The sequence below is a fragment of the Myotis yumanensis genome, unplaced genomic scaffold, assembly GCF_028538775.1.
Source record: "Myotis yumanensis isolate MYYU_CA2020_CCGP unplaced genomic scaffold, mMyoYum1.0.hap1 SCAF_10, whole genome shotgun sequence".
Lineage (NCBI taxonomy): Eukaryota > Metazoa > Chordata > Mammalia > Chiroptera > Vespertilionidae > Myotis > Myotis yumanensis.
Window position 1 is genome coordinate 31,346,834 of NW_027223761.1, and position 18,773 is coordinate 31,365,606.

Sequence of the window (18,773 nt, forward strand, 5' to 3'; positions counted from 1 at the left end):
CTTGGGAGAGTGGCTGATATGTTGTAAGCTCTTTTTAAACATTAGTGAGTATTATTTTATTATTTCATTTGCACAACAACTGTGGGAGGCAGATGTCATTATTATTATTTTGTAGACAAAGAAATTAAGGTTGGGGAGGGAAAATAACTTGCCCAAGGTCACATAGCCATTAAGTAGCAGAACCATAATCTAAATTCAGATGTCCTGGCTTGAAGTCCCATGGTATTTCTGTTTGCTAATACAGCTCCCTATTACAGGCAAGTAAGCCATGAGATTTCCTCCAGATAATCTGCAAGCTAGATAATCAGGAGCTTGGATAATCAAGATAATCAGGAGCTGAACATGTTATTATGTGATGTTGAATTTTAGTAGATTCGGTTATTAAGGTAGTCCTTGCTTTGCATGGCTTCATGGTAACTGAAACTCATGTATATCAGAACCGTATCCTCTCTTTGCATAGTTATAATCTCAGTTTTACATAGTTCAGATGTCATGGTTTGATCAGTTACTATAGAACCTTGGAAAGTGAAGACTTGGCTCCAATATGCACTAGTTTCAGTTAACACAGTATAGTGCAAAGCGAGGGCTGCCTGCATTTCTATCAGCTTCGAACTCACATACAGAAATTCTCATTCTCTTTCCTTTGGACCAGTTAGGTGATTATTTCCATTTGATGACATTCATTATCTTTTGCATTCTTTTACTTACAGGTTCTGTTCCTGCTAAGGGAGAGCACTGTGTTAAGTAAGGGCTATGAAGGTCATTGATGATCGGCTCTTGGCTTGTAGGCCACCACCTCTGACATTTATTATACACAGCAGATCTCTCTCTGGAATTCTATAGAAATACCTGTTTTCTTTCTTTCTTTCTTTCTTTCTTTCTTTCTTTCTTTCTTTCTTTCTTTCTTTCTTTCTTTCTTTCTTTCTTTCTTTCTTTCTTTCTTTCTTTCTTCCTTCCTTCCTTCCTTCCTTCCTTCCTTCCTTCCTTCCTTCCTCCCTCCCTCCCTCCCTCCCTCCCTCCCTTCCATCTTCCTTCCTTCCTTCCTTTCTTTTTTTTTTCTTCCTTCCTTCCTTCCTTCCTTCCTTCCTTCCTTCCTTCCTTCCTTCCTTCCTTCTTTCCTTCTTTTTTTTTTTTAAAGACCTCTCCCCACTCCCATTACATGCCTGTTTCTTTCTGAATCGAGGTGTTTCCAGCAATGCAAAGGAAGGCCAGTGAGGCCTGTTATCTCGCTTTACTACATGAAAAGTGATATATTATAGTAGACAGTGAGCAGCCATTAGGTAAGAACTAAGTCTACTTAAGTTTCTTCTTAGATATGGATACTCAAATTCTTTTAAAACACATAATAATATTTTCAACCTGAATATAGGTGCATAGATTGCATAGATGTCAATTTTAGGGCAAGATAATATTGAAAATTTTGGTGCTTTGAATCTCCTCTTGTCCCAGAAATTTTTTTAAAAGTAATATTTTGAATAATTCCACTATTCTTGATTGCTTTGTGATGGCATATTTGTCAAATATATTACATATGAAATTTTAATGTTTATCATCTTTTTAAAAAGATATTTTATTGATTTCAGAGAGGAAGAGAGAGGGAGAGAGATGATGAGAGAGAATCATGGATTGGCTGCCTCTTGTACACCCCACACTGGGGACTGAGCCTGCAACTGAGCTGGCTGCCTGTTTCATAGGTTGATGCTCAACCACTGAGCCACACCAGCTGGGCTTGTCCCAGAAGTTTACAAAAATTCTCTTCCCTTAAATTTTTGTTGTCCTCCTGCCCCCTCCCCCACTCTTAAGATTGTTTTAAAACCTGTTCTTAGGTTTCTTTGTCAAACATTCTGAAGAATGGAAATCTTTGCTGACTCTAATTTGATTTCTCTTACCTGTAGAGTGCTGGAGAATTGATTTGGGGTAAAGTGAGCTTGTGGCATTGTGGCTAAGAGTGTACTATACTACTTTCTAGTTGTGTGAACTTGGGCCTGTTAACCTAAATTCTTCAGGCATCCATTTTCTTATCTATAAAATAGTATCCACTTCTTAGGATTGTTTTATGATTAAAGGAATAAACGTAAGTGCTTAGAACAGTGATTGGTATGTGGTGCCATGCAACCATTAGCTATTTGTGAATGTACCGAAATTAATTTAATACCAACATTAAACACAGTGGTGGGAGAAAAAACAAATCACTGATGACTATATACTGTTTGCTTCTGTTGATATAGTTTTCAAAAAGCAAAACTTCACACTATATCATTTAGGGATACATACAAAAATAGCAAAATTATAAAGCAAGCAAGCAAATGAGTAAAACACAACTCAAGGTGGTGACTACCTCTGGTGTGAGTTGGTAGGGGGAGAGGTGCAATCCAGGAGAGCACAAAGGAGTCTCCCTACAGGTAGTATTGAGATTTTTTTAAAAAAACATAGCTGCTAAGATTTGAGCTATTATTAAAGTGGATGTCTTTAAAAGGAGAATCTGGCCCAAAGTACAGTACTACTGTATATTCAAAATACTTTGTTGAAGGGATACAAATGAACACTACTTGAATGTAATGTGAAATCATCTTGCAATTTCCCCAACACAGTGACTCTGGAGTACTTCTGAGAGCTAATACTAACTGTTCTATATTAATAGGTACTTTGAGAACCTCTTCAACCGCAAATCAGCAAATCTATTGGAACTAAAATTTCTTTATTATAATGTCTTATCTTCGTTTCTGAGTGTCATAATTTGTGGAGATTAGTTTACTTGGGTACAGAGTGAGTTTGGGTATGAGTTTTCTCAGAGCTAGATTTGTGACTGTAGCAATAATTGAAGAAGCAGTGGTGAACTTAGAGGCAGTAGGTAGCAGACAGAGAGCTTGACTCAGGAGACATCCCACAGGAAGGGCCTAGATATGGCCTGACTTGGCCAGTGATTGCAGACTTGATTTCTAGGGTCTTGAAGGTTATGGGTGGAGACAGCTGGCTGAGATTGGGATGTGGAGTTGGTAACCTCTGTTTCCCTCAAGGTGCTTTGATGCAGACTGCAGAATCCTGTGGACCCAGTAGACATCCCCTAGAAGGGCCCCAGCCTTAGCCAAACATGGCCAGGGATTGCAGGCTTAATGTCCAAGTCCCAGAAAGTTCCTAGTGGAAGCTGCAGACTGGCTATGTTAGATCTAGGATTTGAACTCAGGTTTGTCTGATGACCAAAGCTAAGCTCTTTGCACTAATGACTCCATGCTGTTTCCCTGATGAAGAAGGCACTATTGGAGAAAAGGAAAATAGCTGAAGCAGTGGGAGCAGCTATGAGTTCAACATCTAAGGGATAGCTGATATATCGTATCTGAGAGGGCAGCTGTGAAATCACAGGGTTTGCCTGCAGGCAGCAATGCCATGGTGCTGGTGCTGGTGCTGGAGGAGATGGCAGTGGCACAGTGGTGGTTATAAGCCTCATGAATAGATTAGAAGGTGGGAGTGCATTTCTGTGTATTTATACATGAAATCATAGACACACAGTGTTTGCATCATAGAACCTTAGAGTTGAAAGAGTGTTTTAATAACTCTTTTTATGGTGTGAATTTATATACGTGATCATTCAGTTCACACTGGAGCAGCAGTGATAGAGACATTACTTCCTCTTCTCCACAGGAATGTAAACTTCGTGTGGATAAGAATGTTGTCTGTTAGTTTGTTGTCTAATTTTTAGTGACTGGAGCAATGCCTGAAACCTAACAGCATTCAGCAGATATTGTAGGAAAGAATGCTCAGACAACTTGTTTAAAAATTTTGTTTTTTATGTTGAACAACATATGTGCCAAATGTAATCTCATTTAAGTCTTACTTTAACCATGTGAGGTTTGTATTATTATTTCCAAATTATGGATGAGGAAACTGAGACTCAGGAATTAAGTGATTTTCTTGTGACATGGCTAAAACATGATGGTCAGGATTTGAATCTGTGACTATAACCACTTCATTGTACTGTGAAATTATCACCTCTGTTGTCCTAGATACTTTCTGTTATTAATGGACCCTAACTTTTTATGGAATCCACGTCACACTGTTGAGTCATTGATTTTGCTGCCAACTAAAACTTGCGAGCCTTTTAGCTACCATGTCTCATCCATATTATACTTGAGCTGCTGGTGTTTTTGGAGCTAAGTGCAGGAGCTTGCATTCATTCCAGATAGTTTTTCTGTTTAGATTCATTTGATCTTTCTTTATTAAGATATTTTGGTTTAGTATGGTTTTAAAATGTCATTAAGTATTGCCCTGGCCGGTGTGTTAAGTGGTTCGAGCATCGGCCCACACACTGAAGGGTAGTGGCTTAGATTCTGGTTAAGATTCTGATTCTGTAGGTCTGAGGTGAGCTGTGAGATTCAGTCTTTCTAACAAGCCACCAGGTAATGTCATTGCTGCTTTTCCTGGGAGCTACTACTGACTGGGATACACTTTGAGGACAGAAGGATACTATATATTCTGTTTTATGTTTAGTAAAATGCCAGATTTTTGCCCTAGCTGGTTTGCCTTAGTGGATAGAGCATGGGCCTGCAGACTGAAGAGTCCTGGGTTTGATTCCAGTCAAGGGCACATGCCCGGGTTGCAGGCTTGATCCCCAGTGGGGGATGTGCAAGAGACAGCCGGTCATTGATTCTCTTCATTGATGTTGTTTTCTCTCTCTCCCTCTCCCTTCCTCTCTGAAATAAATAAAAATATTAAAAAAAAACCACCAGATTTTATAAAATTAACAAATAGAGCATTTAGGCTAAAAATAAGAAGACTAACAGTGTTTCACATGTTGGTGAGGATGCGGAACAACTGAAACTCTCATACGCTGCTGGTGGGAGTGTAAATCGTTAAGCTATTTTAAAAACTATTTGATATTATATACTAAAATCAGATATCTGCCTATCTATGACAGCAATTCAAATCCTAGGTATATACCCAAGAAAAATGAATACTGCCTGGCTGGTTTGGTTCAGCGGTTAAGCATCGACCTATGAACCAAAAGGTTGCTGGTTCCATTCCCTGTTAGGGCAAATACTCAGGTTGTGGGCTCGATCCCAGTTGGGAGAATGCAAGAGGCAGCTTATATCCACCAAAAGATATACGTTACATGTTCATAGCCATTTTATTCACAAGTCACAAATAACCCAGATGTCCTTCAACAAGAGAATGGATAAGTTGTGGTTACTTATTCAGTGGAATACTATACAGCAATAAAAACCTACTGATAATTGCAACAAATGGATAATTCTCACAGTCATTATGTGGAAAATAGAGAAGTAGATTGAAGAGAGGAATAAAGCTAGATAAAGGTTATAAGACAGATGATAGAGTAGAGTATGTACTGTGATTCCATTTATTAAATTCAAGAACAGGCATAACTACAGTTATAGAAGTCAGAATGTGATTATCACTGGGGATGGGTTAATAATTGGGAAGAGGCATGTTTTATATTTTAGTCTGGGAGGTAGTTACATGGGAGAATACATATATAAAAATTCATTGAGTGAGTTTATTGATTGCCCTTAAGGTTAGTGTATTTTATTCTCTATATCTTATACTTTAATAAAATTTTTGTGTTAATGAAAGAAGTAGAGCATTAAATGAAGAGAAGATATCTTGAATTTTAAGAAGATATCTTTGAATTTTTTAAAATATATAGTTTAGCAGCAAAATAGATTTCCAAGGGAGTTGTTATATGCTCACATTCATATTCATTTACTGCATGAAAATATTGAGAAATATAATTAAAGGTAGTGAATTATTTTTTAATAAATCTTTATTGTTGAAAGTATTACATATGTCCCATTCCCCCCATTGCCCTCTCCAACTTCCCTTCCCCTCCAAGCCCTTACCACCCTACCATCTGTGTCCATGCATATACGCACATGAGTTCATTGGTTGATCTCTCCCCCTTCCTAGCCTCCCCTGCATTCCCTCTGAGGTTTGACAGTCTGATAGATGTCTCTGGGTCTATTTTTTGTTAATTAGTTTGTTGTTCATTAGAGTCTATATATGAGTGAGATCTTGTGATATATATCTTTCTCTGATTGGCTTACTTCGCTTAGCAAAATGCTCTCTATTCATGCTGTTGCAAATGGTAAGAGTTCTTTCTTTTTTACAGCTGTGTAGTATTCCATTGTATAGATGTACCACAGTTTTTTAATCCATTCATCTGCTGATGGGCACTTAGGCTGTTTCCAAATCTTAGGATTGTAAATCGTGCTGCTATGAACATAGGGGTGCATATATTCTTTCTGGTAGGTGTTTCTGAATTCTTGGGATATATTACTAGAAGTGGGATCACTGGGTCAAATGGGAGTTCCATTTTTAATTTTTTGAGGTAACTCCAAACTGTTTTCCACAGAGACTGCACCAGTCTGCATTCCCACCAGCAGTGCGGGAGGGTTCCTTTTTCTCCATATCCTTGCCAACATTTGCCATTTGTTGATTTGGTAATGATAGTCATTCTAACATGTGTGAGGTGGTATCTCATTGTCATTTTGATTTGCATCTCTTGGATGATTAGGACTTTGAGCATTTTTTCATATGTCTTTTGGCCTTTTGTATGTCCATTTTGGAGAAGTGTCTATTTAGGTCCTTTGCCCATTTTTTAATTGGGTTGTTTATCTTCCTTTTGTTAAGTTGTATGAGTTCCCTGTTAAATTTTGGAAGTTAATCTCTTATCAGATGTATCATTGGCAAATATGTTCTCCCATGCAGTGGGCTCTCTTCTTATTTTGTAAAGGTAGTAAATTAATGTAGCTAGTTGATTCCTTAAAATTACAAGTACAATTGTCATTGGATATTAGGAGAATAGAATCTCAGCTGAAGCAAACAGTTAAATCAGAACATTTTCATCTTTTGTTTTGAAGGGAGAGGTAAAAATTCAAAGAAAACTAGCTCTCATCAGTTAATTTGGAAATCAAAAACAAACAAACAGCCATTAAATAGAAGTGTGCTTTGTCTTTTTACTCATCAAACTTCCCTTTCAATTTGTAACTTCCTATTCTCTATCCAGATGCCTTAATACTCATACTGTAAATCCTTACTGCCTCGGATTTTCTCATTGCTTCTTATTCAGGACTGATATTGAATCTATCTTTATCTCTATATTTCTTTTTTCCTCTTTATTGAATTTATTGGGGTGACACTGCTTAACAAAATTATACAGGTTTCAGGTATACAATTCCACAACACATCATCTGTACACTGTATTGTGTGTTCACCATCCCAAGTCAAGTCTCTGTCCATCACCATTTATCCCTCCTATACCCTCCTTCACCTCCCATAGATAATGCTAAACTCTTTTCTAAAGTGATTGTATATGCTCCCACCAATAGTCTATGAGCATTCCCATTGCTCAACATCTTTGTCAGCAATTGATATTGTCAGACTTTTAATTTTTGCCAATCTGCAGGATGTGTAATAATATCTCTTCATGGTTTTAATTTGCCTTCCTGATTACTAATGACATTAAGCACTTTTTAATAAGTTATTGATATGTTAGATTTCTTTTGTGAAGTGCCTGTTCAAGTCTTTTGCCCATTTTTCAATTGGTTGTCTGTTTTTTTTTTCTTTTTAAAAAATGATATGTAGATTTTTATATATTCTGTATATGAATTATTTGTAATTATGTGTGTTACAAATGTCTTTTTCCACTCCTGACTTGTCTTTTCATTTTCTTGGGGGAATCATTTGATGAACAAACATTCTTAATTTTAATATAGTTGAATATTTATTGATCTTTTCCTTTTTGGTCAGTTTTTTTTCTTTGCTGATTAGGACAGTCTTTCCTATCTGAAGTCATGAAGATAATCTCCAATGACTTTCACATTGACCTTTAATCCACCTGCAGTTTTTTTTGGATATTGTTTGATGTAGGAGTGTAGTTGTATTCCACCACTGCCACCCCCTTTAAGGATATCCAGCTGTCCCAGATAGTTTATTAACATTCATCTTTTCCTTACTGCTCTGCAGGGTTGCCTCTGTCATATATCAAATGCCCCATAAGCATGGATCTGTATGAGGGTCTTTATTATTCTCTTGATGCATTTGTCTATCCTTGTGCCCAAACTGCCCTGGCTTAATTACATTTGCTCAATAAAAAGTCTATTGTCTTATAGACTAAGTTCTGCCACCCTGTTCTTCTTTTTCAAGAGTGTCTTGGCACTTCTTGGCCCTTTGCATTTCCATATAAATTTAGAATTAGCTTGTTAAGTTCCGCAAACAAAAGCTGTTGAGATTTTAATTCAGTTTGTATCAATAAGTCAATTTTTAGGGAAATAATACCATTATAACATTAAATCTTCCAATCCATGAACACATTATATCTCTCCACTTATTTTGGTCCTCTTTAAAAAAAATATTTTATTGATTTTTTACAGAGAGGAAGGGAGAGGGATAGAGTTAGAAACATCAAAAAGAGAGAAACATCGATTGGCTGCCTCCTGCACACCCCCTATTGGGGATGTGCCCGCAACCAAGGTATATGCCCTTGACTGGAATTGAACCTGGGACCCTTTAGTATGCAGGCCGATGCTCTATCCACTGAGCCAAACTGGCTAGGGCGTTTTTTTTTTTGTCCTCTTTAAAGTCTCCCAATAAAGTTTATAAATTTTCCTGTAAATATCTTATATAACATTAATGTTAAGAAAATTAAATAACAGTTAAAGGCAATAGTAACAGAGAAGCCAGAAAGTTCATTGTTAAAATGAGCAATAAATGATAAATGGCTTTAAGGATTTAGAGAGAAACTTATGTGCTTTGGTATTTCATAATAGATGATGTTAAAAAAAGATTTTTGATCAACTATTAATTAAATATTTGTATAGCTATTATATACATGTCTGGAAATTGTCACATTTTCATTTGGTTAATAGGTTAAAAAAGAAATCGTGTATTGGTTATTTTATTGACTAGCTAGCTGCACAGTCACTATTTTACTGATAACTTTTTCTCTCTGTTGATGAAACTTTCCATTGAAATGGCTAACCTTAAGCAGATATTTTGGCAACACATAAACATATCTTAAGGGAAAGGCCTGTGTAGTCATTTCCAAGTATGTTATAAAAGTTTTTGAGATATCAATGTCTGGTGTAACTTCTGAAATAATGTAGTACATTAAGTGCTTCTTTGTAGTAAATTGAGCTAGTTGGCCTATTAATTATTTGAAAACATCAGAGGTCTTCTTTTGTGTGTAACTTATAGGTTTCAAGGGAGAATTGAGCCACATGCATTGTTTGCCCTTAATATGTAATTTGTTTTTTATTTTTAAAATAGAGATTGGCATACTTAAAAGAATGAGGCAGCATTCTTAGTTCCTAATACAAATAAATCTCTGTTGTTAGTGAGAGTTGCTGTACAGATAGGTCCCAACCTTGTCACTTCTGGGGAACAGCAGTGAGATTGTTTGTTCTGACAGCAGACAGCCCCACTGCAGAGCCCTGGTTTAATGTTACATTAAGTATTAGTGCTGTTCTTTCAGAAGCTATTATACTGTGACATCAAAGATTTTCTGACAGGGCAGTGGTAGGTTAGCACTGAAGTTGTCTACTGAAATTTTAAAAATGGAATTAAATATATATGCTCAGACTTTATTATAAGATATAGAGACAGCATTAGAATGGTTTAAAGAAAGTTGAAGAAACGATTAATCTATAGGCTGACCTCTTTGTCTCTGCTTGCTTAAGCCAAATTTTATTACCTTTTATTTATATAACAAGTACAAATGGCCAATATATCTTAATGCTAAGATAGTTGATCACATTCGGAAAGACATTATGAATAAAGAAAAAAACAGCCTTTTATGAAATAAAAAGGTTGACCTGCAGAGTGTTTGATATAAGTGAACATGTGGACAGTAATTGCAATGGTCTGACTTCCTTCTTGCTGATCCACTAGTTAAAAGGATCAAGCTACTTACTCGATTAAAATTACAGGAGTACAATTTAGATGGCAAGTAAAGAGATGAAAAGTCTAGCAACTAAAAAGGCTTAATTTTTCATAGCAGTTTTATAAATATAGGTAGCTTAAAAATTAATCAGCTTACAATGTTATTTTTTGAAAAGGCTAACTTTGGTTAAATGTTGAGAAATATTAGTCATTTTTGTTTGAATTTAGGCTTTCTCTTTGAGAAAAATAAACAGCATTGTGTTTTCAAGTATTTCTTAAATAATTTTTGGTAGTGAAATCAGAGGTGCTGTAACTATAGCATTACTGTAATATTGTCACGAAATAATATTAGTAATATAAAATGTCAATTAATTTTATAAGCACAATTCACTGTCTGGACATTTTAGACAACAGTTTTTGAAATTAAGCAAATAACTCATATGTTAAAATGAACATGTGTTCAGTATTGTATATACAAGGTACACCAGGATGCATTTATTTTAAATAATATAATTTTAATACTGTCAGTTGAGAAGCAACTTGAACAAAAAAGAAATTTCTTTATAGGTATTGTGCGTTTGATCATGTTTCAAGGTAATTTCCTTCAATTTCAAAGCATTCTATAATATAGTCATGAAAATAGTTACTTAAAAAGCTGAATTTAAAGATCTTTGCTCTGGCATGTATCTCACAATTTTATTCACACAGATCATATTGCACGGGGTAATGTTGCCACATCCTTTAAAATCATTAAAAATGATTACTCTAAAATAAAATCTCTACCCAAGAATCTCTACCATAATTCTCATAACACTTGCTGAAAGTGAGATACTTGAACCTGTAGGTCTGAAATGAAGTTGATTATATAAAAATGCTTTCACCTTTTAAAAGTTTAGTTTTGGTATAGTAAAATGTGGTGGTAACGAATCAAAAGAAGTGACTTTTGATTAATATGAAAAAAATGTTATAATATCTTCTTCGAGGACCCTGAAATCTTATGTTCCAAAAATGTTCAAGTAAATTAAATATTTTAAAAAATGTTATAATTCAAATCAATGACAGTACTTGCTAGGGAAAAAAAACTTGGTAGGATAGATGTTTACTCATTTAAAAGTAGTAATCCTATATAAATATTTATATTATCAATATTATTTCAATCTTTTTACTTCTGCCACCTACAGGCATCCTAATTGAAAATGCCTTGAGATATATTCCTAGAAGTGGGATCACTGGGTCAAATGGGAGTTCCATTTTTAACTTTTTGAGGAAACTCCATACTGTCTTCCACAGTGGCTGCACCAGTCTGCATTCCCACCAGCAGTGCAGGAGGGTTCCCTTTTCTCCGCATCCTCTCCAGCACTTGTCATTTGTTGATTTGTTGATGATAGCCATTCTGACAGGTGTGAGATGGTACCTCATTGTTGTTTTGATTTGCATCTCTCAGATGATTAGAAACTTTGAGCATGTTTTCATATGTGTCTTGGCTTTCTAAATGTCCTCTTTTGAAAAATGTCTATTTAGGTCCTTTGCCCATTTTTTGATTGGATTGTTTATCTTCCTTTTGTTAAGTTGTATGAGTTCCCTGTAAATGTTGGCGATTAAACCCTTATTGGTAATAACATTTGCAAGTATGTTCTCCCATGCAGTGTGCTTTCTTGTTTTGTTGATGTTTTCTTTTGCTGTGCAGAAGCTTTTATTTTGATGTAGTCCCATTTGTTTATTTTCTTTTTAGTTTCCAATGCCCTAGGAGCTGTATCGGTGAAGAAATTGCTTCGGCATATGTCTGAGATTTTGTTGCCTCTGGATTCCTCTAGTATTAGTATGGTTTCCCGTCTTACATTTAAGTACTTTATCCATTTTGAATTTATTTTTGTGTATGGTGTAAGTTGGTGGTCTAGTTTCATTTTTTTGCATGTATCTGTCCAATTTTCCCAACACCATTATTGAAGAGACTGTCTTGACTCCATTGTATGTTCTTGCCTCCTTTGTCAAATATTAATTGAGCATATTGGTTTGGGTCGATTTCTGGGTTCTCTATCCTATTCCATTGATCTATATGTCTGTTCTTGTGCCAGTACCAGGCAGTTTGGAGAGCAGTGGCTTTGTAATACAGCTTGATATCTGGTATTGAGATCCCACCTACTTTGTTTTTCTTTCTCATGATTGCTGCAGCTATTCGGGGTCTTTTTTTATTCCAGATGAATTTTTGGAGAATTTGTTCTAGGTCTGTGAAATATGCCATTGGTATTTTAATGGGGAGTGCGTTGAATTTATATAGTGCTTTGGGTTCTAGGAATATATCCCAAGAAACCAGAAACACCAATCAGAAAGGATATATGCATCCTTATGTTCATAGCAGCACAATTTACCATAGCTAAGATTTGGAAACAGCCTAAGTGCCCATCAGCAGATGAATGGATTAGAAAACTGTGGTACATCTACACAATGGAATACTACGCTGCTGTAAAAATGAAGGAACTCTTACCATTTGCAACAGCATGGATGGAACTGGAGAGCATTATGCTAAGTGAAATAAGCCAATCAGTGAAAGAAAAATACCACATGATCTCACTCATTTATGGATAATAAAGACCATTACAAACTTTTGAACAATAATAGATACAGAGGCAGAGCTGCCTCAAACTGATTGTCAAACTGCAGTGGGAAGGCCAGGGAGGGTTGGGGGGCAGGAGGGAGGGGGGTAAGAGATCAACCGAAGGACTTGTATGCATGCATATAAGCATAACTAATGGACATAAGACACTGGGGAGTAAGGGAGGGCAGGGGATTGTCAAGGGCGGGGGGAAAAAAAAGGACACATATGTAATACCCTTTATAATACTTTTAGCAAAAACAAAAAAATTAATAAAAAAATAATAAAATAAAAAAACCCAGGAAAAAAAAATTAAAGCATTTAAACCAGTGTTCACAAGTATTTTGAAATGGAACATGTTTACCATAAGCTTCCTGAAGTATTCAGCAGTACTTTTCTTCAAAATAAAGTAATAAATTAAAACTTACCGCAAATGCTCTTTTTTTGGGCACAAAATTCGACATTTTTAAGTGTAAAAATATCTATGATGTTAACACCTTCAGCAAATTTGACATGAAGTTTTGAAGCTTGCTGTTAATACAACAAAATAGCATACATATCAAATCGCATATATATCAACATATGTGTGGCTCCATCTATTGAGAAAAATTCGCATTATTAACCGGTACACCTCGTATGTCTCTGGTTAGAATTTGCATGTTCTCAGCATTATTTCTTTTTTTTTTTTTTCCTGGCACCCACGTATACTGCTTTTTTAATTGGAAGGGAGATCACCTCTGCAGAGAGCATTATTTCTTTGAGAACTTTTTCATCCTTACTTTCTTTCTCCTCTTCTATAGGACTGTGATGACATGAATATTAGACCTTTGGCTATAATTCCAAAGGCTCTTGATACTTTGTTCATGTATGTAAAGTTTATTTTCTCTCTTTTGTTTAGATTAGATTATTTCTATTGTTCTTTCTTCCATTTCATTGATTCTGCCCCTTCCATTCTGCAATTGAGCTCCTCTATTGAGCTTTTTATTTCAGTTGTTGTAGTTTTCAGTTCTAAATTTTCCATGAAGTTTTTTTAATATATATTTTTATTGATTTCATAGAGGAAGGGAGAGGGAGAGAGATAGAAACATCAGTGATGAGAGAGAATCATTGATCAGCTTGTCTCCTGAACGCACCACACTGGGGATCCAGCTTTCAACCCAGGCATATACCCTGACTGGGAATCAAACTAGGACTTCCTGGTTTATAGATCAATGCTCAACCACTGAACCATTCAGGCTGGGCCCATTAAGTTTTTTAAAAAAGTTTTTATGTTGAGACTTTCTATTTTTTATTGTTTCTTTGTGTTTCAGTGTGTTCACAATTGTTCACTTAAATATTTTTATCATGTCTGCTTTAAAATGTTTGTCAAATAATTATGACATTTTGGTGTTGGCATCTTTCAACTGTTTTTTTTTTTTCATTTAGATCTCTTTTCTTTTAGCTTGAGACCTTTCTGGTTCTTAGTATGACAGTGATTTTTGCTTGAAACCTGCTCATTTTGTATTACATGTTGTGGCACTCATATATAAACCTTCTGTTTTAGTTGGTTTCCTTTGACACTGTTCCATTAGGGCAGTGGTCGGCAAACCGCGGCTTGTGAGCACATGCGGCTCTTAGGGCCCTTGAGTGTGGCTCTTCCACAAAATACCACATGCGGGCGTGCACGTACAGTGCGATTGAAACTTCGTGGCTCACGCGCAGAAGTCGGTTTTTGGCCTGGGCGAGTGTATTTTGAAGAAGTGGTGTTAGAAGAAGTGGGGGGTGTCAGTTGGTCGCATGACGGGAGACGCAGCGCAGGCAGGCCGTGGGATACGCAGCGCGGGGGAGGCGCCAAATATCAACAGTACTTAAACTATATAGGTAGGTTAATAGCAATGTACCTACCTATATAGTTTAAGTTTAAAAAATTTGGCTCTCAAAAGAAATTTCAGTCGTTGTACTGTTGATATTTGGCTCTGTTCACTAATGAGTTTGCCGACCACTGCACTAGGGGAAGGGTGGTGCTGCCATGTGGATGTAGAAGTACGGGTTCCCCACCTGTGTGTGTAGGCTCCTTGTTACTGCTAGATGGGAAGTTCCAGTTCCTCAGGTGGTCTTCACTGACATCACAGTACAGGTGGCCTTATTACTGCTGGGCAGTGGTGAAAGTATTAACACTTTACTAGGCTTCCTCTGATTCCATCCCAGGAAGAAGGGAGCCTTTTCCTGCCTTATGAGAGTGGAAGGCCATGCTCCTCACATGTTCTCCACTGACACTACACACTGGATCAGATAGCGGACAGGGTGGCTCTTACTGGCTGTTGGGGGTAAAAGTCTCTGATCCCTACCTAGTACTCTTTGATGGGTGTTGGATGCCTCCTTATAGCCACGAGAGAGAAATCTAGGCTCCCATTTTGGCCTTTCTTTGAGTAGGTCAGGATGGAGCCACCATTTTTTTTTTCTGTAGCATTTATCCGAAGTTAGAATGGTTATTATGTAAAAGTTTTATGACTAGCTAAAAGCTGCCCTTTTCCTTGTTCTTTGACTAGAAAGAGCAGGTTCTCCTGGGGTTACTTTTGGTTCTAGGTTGCTGGCTTCCTTAGTTCCAAGTCTGGGATGAGGCAAAGAGAAAATTCAGGGAATCCATTGCTTGTCATTTTTTGGGTCCTGAGGGTCTAGGCAGTCTGCTTTCTTCTTTCTACCTTTTAGAGTCTTCTTATGTTTGTTTTATATATAATGTCCAGGGTTTTTAGTTGTACTTAGAGGGAGGAATGGGGACATGTTTTTCTACCCCATCTCCCCAGAAAAGGAAGTCTCTGTATTAGAAATTTAAAAATACAAGCATACAGACGTACATCTTTTCATTAGCTTTTAGAGGATTGATATTATTATGTAGCCTTTGAAAAACTCAACTGTACACTTGCAAGGAAATGAGAGTGGAAAAGGCAAATAACTTATCTTTACCAGGAAAATAATTTTGACCTTGCAGACCTCTCTGTAAGAGTGTTGGGGACCCTCAGAGATCCCATGACTATACTCTGAGAACTGCTACCCTAAATTATAGTCTATCCAAGATCCTAAAAATATTAATGTTGACAATATCAATTTTAAAGCAATTTTTATTGAATGCCTATTGTTCTAATCAGGCACAGATCTAAGTGCTGAGGATATAACAGCATAGGAGATGGGCAAAGTCCATGTCCTCATGAGCTTTGAGTTCTTCTAGTCAGTTGATCTAGCAGATGAATGAAGTCATAAGTTATCTATTTGCTTAAGTTAAGACCTTACATTCACATCTCTGAGATTTGTCAGGGCCTGTGTGAGGCTGTTTATTTACAGCAGGTGAAGCAGTACAGCTGCAGTTATTGACAGGAGAAGTTCAGACTACTGGGCAGACTGTGGTGCCCAAAGCAAATGGGCAAAAATACTTGGTTGCAGCCTAGACAACTTGATTTATGATTATGCTATTTTTAAGACACCTGTGTCTCTTTCCTTCTTCCCTTTTGCTCTGCCTCCCCTACTCCCTCCTTATTTCTCCTCCTTTTCTCCCTGTCTCCAGCCAGTTCTTATTCCCTTCTTTATCTCCTCCCTCCCTCTTTTCTACCTTCCACTTTGAGTTGTAGGTAGACTATTGCCTTAAGTCACTTCTCCAAATCTTGCCACCCTCTCACCCTTGCAGGAAAAAATATATATTCTTGCCATGTTTTAGGGACAGTGCTAGGTACTAGAAATAACACTGGCAATTACTTGAAGCCCTTTGGTCTTAGAGCAAAAATTGAAATAAATTAGTGTCATGGCTTAAAGAGATCACTTTAAGGCATTCACTATGTAGCTTGAAAGTACCGAATCATCCTAGTTTCCAATTCTAACTGGTGTCAACAGTTCCTTTGTATGTATCCACAATACTTATGAATGGATTGGCTTTGAAAACTTCCTTATCCTACCTCTCACCCTCAGCAGCTAAGTAAAAAAAATTGGACTTGATTTGCATTTTCTTAAGCCATTGCTCTTAAGGGTAGTCTGATATTTGGCATCAAAATATGCTAACTGTGGCCGTAGTCTAAAACTTCCTTTATTCCTTGACAAATAAGGCAAAAAAACCCCAAACAAATTTCAAACTTTGCTTTAATTAAAATAAACGTTATAGACATGCATTCAAATGGTGCACTGATAGCCCAGGAAAATCACAAGTTCAGAAGTAAATATGCCAGCGCTCCTGAGATTCTCAGTAATAGCAACAAATACTGTGAAAATTACTGTTTAGGAAAGAAGATTAGTACAATATGATTAGTTAGGCATGAAAGGCAGTAACAAGTAACTGAGAGACAGGGGTTAAGTAATTTATTTATTTTAAAGGTAGAAAGCTGCACTTTTGTGTTTTGATTTTGCCATTTGTAAGACACCTGTGTCACACATTATTCCAGCTGTGAATAATGGATATCATTGAATGAGTGTAAATGGTGTATCGACTGCTCCTTTCTATAACACACCTTTCTTGTTGGCACCAGAGAGCAATGAATGAGGCATTTTATTAAAGCTGAGGCTTGTGCTTCTAATCAAAGGTCATTGGTCCACTCTCACTTTTCAGTTTCAGATTTGTCTATGTTTGATCAGGGGTCAGCAACAAAATCATTATGACAAAGACTTTGTTCTAAGCTGTACATGTCTTTTGAAACTTAAAAGTCTTTGGAATGGTGATGATGACAGTACATAAACATTACAGGAATGTGCAAGCTGCATTAATGTCTTGGAGAAACTTTAGAGTATCATCTTCCTTTTGTGTTGTTTGAAAGAGTTTCAAATACTATTAAGGTACTAGTGAAAAGGTGTTTTATTGATTAAAGAATTTTTTTCTAGCAAATATGCTTTATGACAGTCTTTTTATTATTTTTTGCTCAGTCTCTGCTTTATATAGCAAGTTCATTAACATGTAGATATGCACTGATTGAAGTCAGACTGTTTTTTACAGTGGAGTTGTCTTGATATAATGAGCTACTCTTTAATGTTCAAAAAATTGTTGTTACTTTCTAAAAGGGGTTGTTTGTGAATTTCATTAAATTTAATCTCCTCTTCAAACAATTTCAGCATTGTTCAGTTTACTACAATTAAAATGCTTTCTGATGCTAAAAAATCACTTTACAGATGTATCACAAATGTAAGCACTGTGAGAGTGGCTTTGTTTTTTACTTTGAAAGAAAGGCTGCTATTTAGCTGAGAATTCTCATTTTTTTTTTTTAAATTGGCGCTCCATATGGAGAATCAGAAGAGGGTATACTTACTGTATTGCTAAACAGGCTAGTTTGTTCATGAGGGTTAGGTTTCACAACTAGTTCATTCATTCCCTAGACTAAAGCATTGGTCTAATCATGGTTGAAAAACAAGGGCCTTAACCTTGCCTTCTCAGTTTACTAGAGTACAACCCCTTCATCTTTAGAATGTTAGAAGTCTTGAGAAATAACAGATATAGTGAAGTTAGGTTTCTGCTTTGGACAAAAGTTCTCAAAGAGGCATATGAGAAACCCGACTAAATTCTCAGTTGTAGACCAGTGATTGTAGTACATAGTGAATATCTTCGTTCTTTGTAAATTATCCTTTCCACTTAGGCAAGCATAGTTTCCCCTAGTCAGTAGTACTTGAATGGTATGAGAGCAATCCTTGGCATTTCTTGCAGATTTGGCACAGAAAAAGGTAGAATGTCTTTCTGAAGAGTATTGAGCAGGTGGAAGATTTAAAAATTCCCAGGTGGTAGGAAGGGAATTTTTCAGGTGAACCTCAGAAAGATTGGCTTATGAAGGCAGGAGGTTAGAACATTGAGAATAAATTATTTGATTCATTTATTTTTTTAAAATCCTCACTCAAGGATATATTTTGGAGGGAGAGAGAGAGGGAGGAGAGAGGGATAGAAAAGAAGAGGAGAGAACAGAAACATATGTAATACCTTAATCAATAAATAAATTAAACAAAAAGAGAGAGAAACATCCACCGGTTGCCTCCAGCACAAGCCTTGATTAGGGATCGAACGTGCAACCTAGGTATTCCTTGACTGGGAATCACACCCACAACCTTTTGTTGTATGGGATGACAGCTCCAATCAACTGAGCCACCTGGCCAAGGCATTATTTGATTTCTTAAAGTTTTGGCCAGCCAGTGGAGTTTATCGAGCTATATGAGTCCTACTATGACCAGTGCTCAGGAAAATGCTTTTCTAAGATGTTTCTTTCTGCTTTAGTTTCAAAGGCCACTTACACAATGGGAAAACGTCTAGTTAAGTCAAGAATATAAATCAGAGATTCTTGATAGTTGGTATTGT

At 36.6% G+C, this 18,773-nt stretch overlaps 1 protein-coding gene across 16 annotated transcripts in view; it reads left to right on the top strand.

Annotated features, from left to right (window-relative positions):
* SOX6 (SRY-box transcription factor 6) overlaps positions 1 to 18,773 on the top strand; it is a 553,432-nt gene that overhangs the window by 19,249 nt on the left and 515,410 nt on the right. The gene's annotated exons all lie outside the window — the stretch shown is intronic.